Raw genomic sequence first — 9,591 nt, forward strand, 5'->3', positions numbered from 1 at the left:
TTTATTTTTCATATACAAAATATCTCCATTGTTAAACCGTTTGTTTTAACAATACTTTTAAATATTATTAAATAATAAAATCCGGTGGCCAAGGAGGAGGTCCCTGATGCGTAGTGCAGAGAGGGTGGCAAGCTTAGAGCGGTAGAGGCTTTGGCAAAAGCGGCGAAGTCGAGGTCGAAGGCGAGCGGCATGGGCAGTCACTAGTTGGGCGATCGGTCCACATCTTTGATGTCCGAAAAGGTACGAGGTTGATTGGCTTGTGATTTTCAATACATTTAAAACTTTCTAGCTAAATACCTGTGCGATGCTAAGGTGGCAACTTTATTCTAGTGGTCCAACATAGGACTATTTTGATTGGATTGATGATTGAGATTGTGTGCGTACAACTATGTGAGTTGATTTTATTGTTTGCTTGCAAGAATTTCTTGCTATTGGCGATTTGTTTGATTTGTGCTGATTGCTTTGCAAAGGTTTGTTCACAAAAATAAGGAGGTGTGGGTCAGTTTGGGAAAAATAAATAAAGGGGGTTATCACATGGTTTAAAATAAAATCGGTGGGAAGGGGTATATCTCGATGAGAGAGGTGGAAGCAATGGAAGCAAAGCCAATAATCTTCCCTTTGATAGTAGAGATTAAATAAGAAAATTAGGTGGCCAAGGAGGAGGTCGCCGATGTGTGTGCAGAGAGGGTGATGAGCATATAGGCTTTGGCAGAGGCGGCAAAGTCGAGGTAGAAGGTGACTGGCATGGGCAGTCACTAGGTGGGCAATCGGTCCACATTGTTGACGTTCAGAAAACTACGAGGTTTTTTGGCTTGTAACTAAGTTGTCTTAGGTTGCGGCACCTATGATTAGATAGATTTGACCAACTTAGAGGGTGTTTGGTTCAAGTCTGATCTTAAGCAGTGGCGAAGCCACACTTGACCTGTGAGGTCAATTGACTACAAAGATTTTTGTAAATACATCATACAACAAGTAAAAATCAGGCAAGAAAATCTTATAAATTCATACATTTGACTACACAACACCCAATTGACTACACATGATATGATTCCTGGCACCGCCACTGATTTTAAGCAAGATATTTTTTGGCACACTAAGGCTCAACTTGTAGTTTCCATTTTATTGACATAAGCTTAGACAAACTTAACAAAAAATACATGTGGCAAAATATGGCATTGGCTGGCTTAGAACCACATGCTACATCTCGAAATTTTCCCTATCCACCGCATGCGGTGTCCATGTTGTTGAGGGTACTTGTTGTGCTCTTAGTGTTGCCTCTGACGGAGACTTTGGTGGGACCGTTTGATTGCATACTACCTCCATATGGGTTTATTAGTCTCCTGTCGTATTCTAGGTCAAATTTTGATCATATATTTGACTAGCAAAATGTTAATGTTCGTCACAAAAAATTATATTGTTGGATTCCCCTTTGAATGTAGTTTCTAATTATATTGTTTTTTCTATGTACAATTTATATTTTATTACTTCCTCTGTCCCAAAATATAAGAACGTTTTTAGCACTACACTAGTGTCAAAAACGTTCTTATATTATGGGACGGAGAGAGTAGTTATTAGAATCATGGTCAAAATATGACCAAAAATACGAGGCGACTAGTGAACAAGGACGGAGATAGTAATTCTTATCCTAATTCTACCAAGTGATCAGTCAACAAAAAATGCAATCAAATTTCAATTCTCAAAAGTGGAGGACCTCCCATTGGTGCAGTATTGAGCAACATCAAGACCAAGGTGCCCAACTCTACATCTCGTTCTTTTGATCGTGTGAATTGGTCTTCTTTTTTCTCACATCATGTTAATCGGTCAGTTAAAGTAACGGGTATAGCACATGTTCTTTCTGGCTCGAGTCGAAACTGGATGTGCATTAGCCCGTCAGAATGAAACGAGAATAAATAAATAAATTTTACAACCGGTAGTACAATCCGTCGTAGTCTAGGTGGTTAGGATACTCGGCTCTCACCCGAGAGACCCGGGTTCAAGTCCCGGCGACGGAAATCCTTTTTTTATTCTAATCATTTAACTTTTGATGATGTCCTATGTATTGTGTTCTTACTTCCTTTTTGGGTGATCAGTTCATTCTCACTAAACCTGCAAGCACTCAGTAGATCAGAAGGTCCAGTGAAAATTCAGTTATGTGAAACAAAGCTGGCCTGTTGATTGTACATGCTTCTCTGACTAACCCAACACTAACCCTGAAACTTTTGAAGAAAAACAATGGGCTGAAGCTTGTAACGATACCGTGTTGAAACCTGAACATTTGTTTTGGCATGGTACAGGTAAATGAATTGCAGCGTCCTATTATACATGGAAAAACTGTGGGGGTAAATCTGACAACCATGCTAGCCTGGCGTCAGTTGCACATCCCTTCAGCAAAAATGGCCTACCAGCTCAGATGCAAAGACAAACGCACGGGTCAAACACAACTTATAGTTGACAAAAATAAATAAACACAGCTTCCCTAAAAAAACAGCTTAGGAAAGATAACCTTGGATTTCAACAGGACATGCCAAAGGTTTGACAGGAAATGTCGTTAGACTGAAGTAACAAACTGACAGTCACTACTCATTATTGTGATATGATGATCATACAAAAGAAAACACTTCCAACCATAAATAGAACTCATGGTTGTTCTACCAGAAACAAACCGGATTGACGTTGTTCCTAGCCATTAAGATGCTCCGTTCGTCGCCAAATTCATTCCCATTAATGTCCTCCACCTGTCTTGAGCCTTTTTCCTTTGTACGTCCAGCGACAACGAGCCATCAACGACGAGGTTTGTGATTGCGAGGCAGGTCAGCCAATCAATCTCATATGGGCAGAGGAAGTACTTCTTGGTCACACTCGCACAGTCAATCTTCCTCATCAACCTATCACTGAGGCTGAATAGAAAGAAGCCATCTCCATCAACCCAGAGTACCACCGCACCGCTCTTGCCCCGGAACATCTCCAAGCTGACCTTCCCCCTGATCCCTAACGTGACCACCCGCTGCGGCAAGGAACTTCTCATGTCAATCCTTTCAGATAGCACCCAGCTGCTGGTGTCACTTCCAAGCTCATTGTTGTGTTTCCAGAGTGACACCCGAAGGCCTTGCATGAAGAGTAACAGAAGCCCCCCGTCCGCTGAACTCCCCAACACTGGATCCTTGTTGCGCTTTGCTTCCGGTGGGAGCTCCAGGTATGAAAGCTCCATATTGCCAGTGTGTAGTGTGGCAACATGAGTGAGCGACAATTGTTTCCAGCTATCACAGAGCCAGCTGATGACACCATCATAAGCAGCTGCCGAGGATGGCACCAAACAAAGGCTACGCCTTAGCTCAGGAACTACTGGAGATTCCATCCATGTTCCAGTCTTCGAGCTGTAGCACACGGAGATGAAATGCTTTAATCTTCTTATCCAAATGGCAGTCAGCTGGAAGGACTGGGACACATGTCCATAAATGTCGACATCATTGGTGACTAACAAGGCATAATGGTGAGGAGGCATATATTCGAGGGTAGGAATCTTAAAGGTTTCACCAGTGAGAGGATTGCAAACACATAGCACATCCCTCGTGGCCTGACCATTGGCATCTTTCGATTGGCGGCGGAGGACCAGGAAGCTGTCTTGGGATGCAATGGGTTTATAAAAGTTGAGGCTTGCACCAAGACCTGGAATGAAGGTCCCAAGGGATAATGGCTTGATAACACTGCGAGCAGATTTGCTGCCAACAAATCGTGATAATTCTGACTTCCGCACAAAGCTTGGTGCCAAACAGCGGGTTTTGTCAATGTGATGCTTCCAGAGCTCCGGGGAAGACTTTTTCTTGTCCTGGTAGAAGAAGCCAAGAAGGAGGGATGGGGTGAAGCCGTGGTCGCCATGCCGCCTCCTTAGGCGATCAAGGAAAGTCGGGTCCTTGATGAGATTGTGCCAGAACTTGCAGGACGGTGCCAGGCGGGCAAGGGAGGCTGGATCAGAGATGTGTGCCGGGATCTTGTACATGATGTCCATAGGAAGATGTGGTGCTGAGTAGTCGTCCTCCATTGGTCTCTTTTTTTTACAGTCTCGAATCTCCATTGGTCTTTCCCTGTAAAGAAAAGCAAGCCACGTGCGTTTATCCCATGAGTTAACTGATGATTGCCCCAAGGGAATTTATCATAGACTTTCTTAGGATGACTTAATAGAAAGATCTGATCAAAATATCCAAAAAAAAAGTATTTGGACCCCGTAGGGAAACTGCACATTCCAATTTAAATCATCATCCAGAATAATAGTAAGGCAGACTTGGAATATTCGACAAAGCTATGGCTATTTCTGTAGAACCACGATATGCCTAAGAGATGCGACACGCGATTCATGAAGCTACACGGTAAAAATCCATTCCACATTCATCAGCAACGTTAGGGCTAATTTCCGATTAAAATACCAAACCGATTGAACTGGCATTAAATTACATTACATAGCAAGACACCAACATGACCGTGAGCCAAAATTGGAAACATTAAAAAGCTACGATTATTCTGCTGTAACCACAAACTGACAAACACATGGAACCGTATGCCTAAAACATATGACTGATGATAATTATAGTGTATCAGTTTTGAATTTGGATTTACTACCCTGCCATTTGCTTACTGCCCAAACAATCGTTGTCTAAAAAACCACGGTTTATTTCTCCTCCCATGCATATCACTGCCAACCATCAAACAAACACGGAGATAATCAGACGGCTAAGATCAGCAGGATTTGCTCCCGTTCCGGGTGCACATGCCTGACTGGGCTTGTCAATAAAAAAAAAATCCTGATTGCTGCCGATGTCAAGAAAGTCCAGAAACTCATGTCATCTCATCACATGTATGTACGTCAATTCTGCAAGAGCTAGCACTTTGCAGTTTGTCTTATTTATTATACGCGAACATCATTACTCAGTTGTAACCAATGTTAGCTAAAGTTTTATTGTGCTCCATAGAAGTGAAATATGTTTATTTCAGTCCACCATAAGCTTTGTCTCAAGCTAATACGGGAGTATCTGTCAACTCTAAATAAATTTAGTTTCACAAAATAGCCCATATGTATGCACAATACACAACTAGAGGACTCAAATGGAACTATGGATTAATGGAGCTCATGAAACAACATATAGTATATAAATAAAACTGCAGCTTTTATGGTGCACCAAAATTCACAAAATTGGCTTGCGTGCTGGAAACTCAGTTCGATTTGTGCAAGTGATTGGCATCTTATTATGCAATTTATCATACTAGTTCACAGCTGTTGCAAAATATATACCACGAAATTTACTCCGGATTTGTGTACCGATCATACAGATTTATACACGTGCCCTCCTACCAGTGACCGATGATTCGTGATCCTATGCGGCCAGTAATAGCAGAGCACACCACTGTTCATCGCCGTTGCCGTTAGGGTTAGGTCTTCACCCAGCATCCCCAGCTGAATAGCTGATCCAGCATTTCGTTACCCTACTGCAATCGAAATAAAACACTAGGCAACAACCCCACAGACACGGGATAAGGGGGAATTGGGGAGGAACTGCCAATCAATTTCGCTGGCTCGGGAGCAGACGGTTTATGGTGGTGGGGGGAGAAATTGCAGACAGCTAAGAGCAGCCATCAATCACGACGTATAATCCATCTGCCTCCAGATTGTTTCAACAATACTACGTACAAGACAACTTCGCGTGGATAGATACCTAGGAAGAGAGGTACCTGGTCGCCGTCGCTGTGGGCGCCGCCGCGTTCGCGCTCTGTGTGCCGTCTGTGTACGGGGAGAGGACGATAGAAATGGGGCCGGACGGCGATCACTAAGCAAGAAGCCTCAGTCGTGACGCCGTTATACGGCGTGTACGGCCCGGTCCAAAGCCTGTTTTTTTTCTAAAAGAACGGTCCACAACCTGCTTTTATTTTTTTCTGTTGAGAAGGGTCCTCAGCCTGCTGAGACAGTATTTTGTGCGCTTGTTAGAGCAAGTACAATAAAATGACATAATAAGCATGCTATAAGAGCTAAAATATTGTATTTTTGCTTAGTTGGAGGAGAAAGATTGGGAGAGAGGAGAGAAGCCGGCTACAATACAAGCCCCAAGACACTTTGTGGGGTTGCAAGGTGGGCTAACTATTAATAAGGTAGTACACATTAAAAATTTACTATTGTACCTGCGGACTATTAGGTTGGCTCTAAATGACATGGCAACTCCTTATAGTCGATTGTCACAAATTTGACAATTTTGACCTGTGGACGAAATCAATTCACAGAATGAACTGGGTGTGAAACTATTTCACACCACTGACCCTTTTGTGTAGCGCCCGCGACGCCGGCGCCACACCCTACGGTGCAGCGCCTAGCTAGCGGGCGTTGCACGCCAGTCCACCGTGGCAGCCCTGGGCCCCACACCCAGCTGTGCAACGCCTCGGTGCTAGTCGTCACACAATGTGCAGCGCCTAGCCGTCGGGCGCTGCACTGTGAGTTATGTCCAGCCGCGGCGGCCCTCACCTCCCCTACCCACCCCATTGCAGTGCAGTAGTTACAGAAACAAAAGAGGCCGCGGTGGTGGCCTTATCCACTCCCCCTCTCAATCCCCTCTCCCAAATCCTTCAAATCCGACGATTTGGTCCGTGGATTTCGTCACCAATCCATCCTAGAAGGTACTCTCCTCCGATCCCCTTCTTTCTATCCATAGAAAATATAGTATTTTGAAGATTTGGGGAACCTTTGTTTGATTTGATTAGATTAGAATCTTGCATGTACTATAATCTTGCATGTATTAGAACTCTTGTTTGTTTGATTTCGGGAACCCTAGTTTAGTTTATTTTTTCGAAAAAATATGGTTGGATACATAGATTGACATGTTATTTCTATGGAAAATATATTTGTATGAAGTAGGCCTAGTTTAGTTTATTTGTGTTGAACTTATATTTGTTTTGACAAGAATGCTTTGGATACATATGCTTTGAATTTTGCATCTAGTAGGCATAGTTTAGTTTATTTGTATTCGAAAGATAATTGTGTTGACAAGAAAGTTTTTTTAAATTGTTAGGATGGTTTGGCTTCTCGATGATCACTGGGACAAACAACACCGGTCGTATGCTATGTCGGTGGAGCAACGGGTAATAATGAAAGTTGCCGGTGTTATGAATTTCATGTTTATTTCAAACACAAATGTCCCATATGTAATGATTTGTTTGTTTGTTTCTAGGAGCTTGCACCTTTGAAGATTCGGTCTCACGGGGTCACCCTTGGGTGGATGCGCTATGATGAGCGGTACACACCGTATGTAAGGGAGACATGTCTTCTCCCTTTCATTCAGTTGGTCAGCCGGTCGACGCCACCCAACAATGCTGCAGCACTCACCGCTCTTATTGATCATTGGAGGCCGGAGACACACACTTTCCATCTTCGGACCGGGGAGATGACTGTGACGCTCCAGGATATGGCTATGATTACCGGTCTTCCTATTGATGGGAACCCTTTGTGTATGAACACCGATTCTGATGGGTGGCGCGCGCAGATGCATGCCCTTATCGGTATGGTTCCTCCGGAGCCTCGTGAACCAGAAGCAGAAGACAAGAAGAAGGAAAGAGTAGCAGCCGATGCTCCTTTCACGTGGATTCAATCGAACTTTGGTACTTGCCCTGAGGATGCTAATGAGGACACGGTGAAGACATATGCTCGTGTCTACATGTGGTACGTGATATCCAGGACTATGTTTGATGATGGCACATGCAAGAATGCTCCATGGATGTGGCTGAAGGCGTTGACCGTCTTCGATAGCAAATGGAGTTGGGGTTCGGCGACACTGGCTTACTTGTATTGACAGGTATGAAGTTGTTTCCTTTTCACTTCATTGCTACATTATCAATGCGATCTTGCTGTTAATTCAACCATGTTCTCTTGTATGTGCAGCTGGACGAAGCCTGTTGTAGGCCATCTGGAGGTATTGGTGGTTGTATGCTTGCACTTTTTATATGGAGCTGGGAGCGTTTGCCGGTTGGACGACCGAAGATCATGAAGTACGAGGATTGGGACGACAAACACGACCCACTATGACGCCCCACTTGGGCTTACAAGTGGGATGTGTTAAATGAGACGACGGATGATCCGTCGGTCATGTACAAGTTGTATAAGAGCGAGCTAGACGCGATCACTCCTGAGCAGGTGAATCGACATTGCATAAGTGATTATCATGCTTCTATCGTAACTCGATATCAATTTTGCATTGTATCCCATTTTGCAGGTGGAATGGGAGCCGTATGGAAAAGGAGAGAGTTTTGGTAACCCTATAGAGTTCAGGCTGAATCCGATGCACACTAGGGATAGGGATCTCTAGCATATGCGGTGCCCACTCATATGCAACTGGGCGGTTGTGCTTCACCTGCCACATCGGGTGTTCCGCCAGTTTGGCTTGTTCCAGTCATTTCCGCCAGAGTGGGAGGACACAGACAAGGTGCTACGCGAGTAAGTTTCTGTTTCTAACTAGCACTTAACGGCTTCTCGACGGTTTCAATGGTGGTAATATTCTGTTTCTAACTTGCAGGTTGGATAGGAAAAAGCAGCGGAAGATCAAGGATTGGGCCAAGCATCACAGGAAGTATGTCGTACAGTTCATGCTTAGTGTGGAGCAAGCTAGGGCTGGAAAACGAGCCCAGCTTCGTGAGCACTGCCCGATCGTGTTCAACAACTATCTCACATGGTTTCTTTCAAGTACCCGTGTGGAGGTATGCAAGCCGGCGTATGCTGATGAGATCTTGGAAGATCCGACCGTTTTTGATGAGCTAGCCCAGCACCAGTACAACACATTAGTCAGGAAAGGCAACCCAGTGATCCCTGCGGGGCCAATGATGAACTTTGTGGTATTCACCCTTTTTGCTTTTCCATTCGCACTATTATCATTTTCGCTTGCCTAACATGTTAATACCGTTTCTGTTCATAGCGTGCGCAGATCAAAAAAGCAGCTGATGAGACCGAGACTATTCTGGAAACAACCCCGGTTGGCAAAAGCGATGGGGAAGGTGCACTTCGAGCATTCATTAAGGTTCACATCTCCTTCAAACTAGCACTTAACATGTTTTGCTACGTTCGATGTCTCATTCACTTATACATGTTGCAGCGCCAGGGCCAAAAGTTAAGGCGGCTATCAAACATTTTTGGTTGTCGTGACCCGGAGTATGTATCACCAGAACGGTCTAGGTCGGCGACACCATCATATCCCACTTCGGGCCAGGGCCATGGTGATCCTTTGGAGGATGAGGATGTGGGTGTGATCACCCAAGAGGTATGGCATGAGCATATATCCAATTGTTGATGCATTGCTAACTATATCCTCACACACGGTTTTTCCATATCTTTTGTTGATGCATAGGTTGATGATGATATGACCTTGGGGACGTACAAGGTCCGGTCTGCATACGAATTAAAGCCTAGAGGGGAATCAATAAATACACACTTGAAGACTTCACCCATAAAGGTAGAAGGACGGTCGGCACCTCGCGGATGGCGGCTTTGGATGACTATTTGGCTGACGATGTGGATGACATGGAGGAACCGGAGCCGGAGCCAGCGCGGGTTCCTCTTCCTAGGAAGGT

At 44.4% G+C, this 9,591-nt stretch overlaps 1 non-coding gene across 1 annotated transcript; it reads left to right on the forward strand.

Moving 5' to 3' along the window:
* Nucleotides 1-1,939: 1,939 nt before the first annotated feature.
* On the forward strand, nt 1,940-2,012 carry TRNAE-CUC. The gene has a single exon. It is a non-coding gene; the product is annotated as a tRNA-Glu (tRNA).
* The last annotated feature ends 7,579 nt before the right edge of the window (nt 2,013-9,591 follow it).

Source organism: Triticum dicoccoides, chromosome 5B (genome assembly GCF_002162155.2).
Source record: "Triticum dicoccoides isolate Atlit2015 ecotype Zavitan chromosome 5B, WEW_v2.0, whole genome shotgun sequence".
NCBI classification, from domain to species: domain Eukaryota; kingdom Viridiplantae; phylum Streptophyta; class Magnoliopsida; order Poales; family Poaceae; genus Triticum; species Triticum dicoccoides.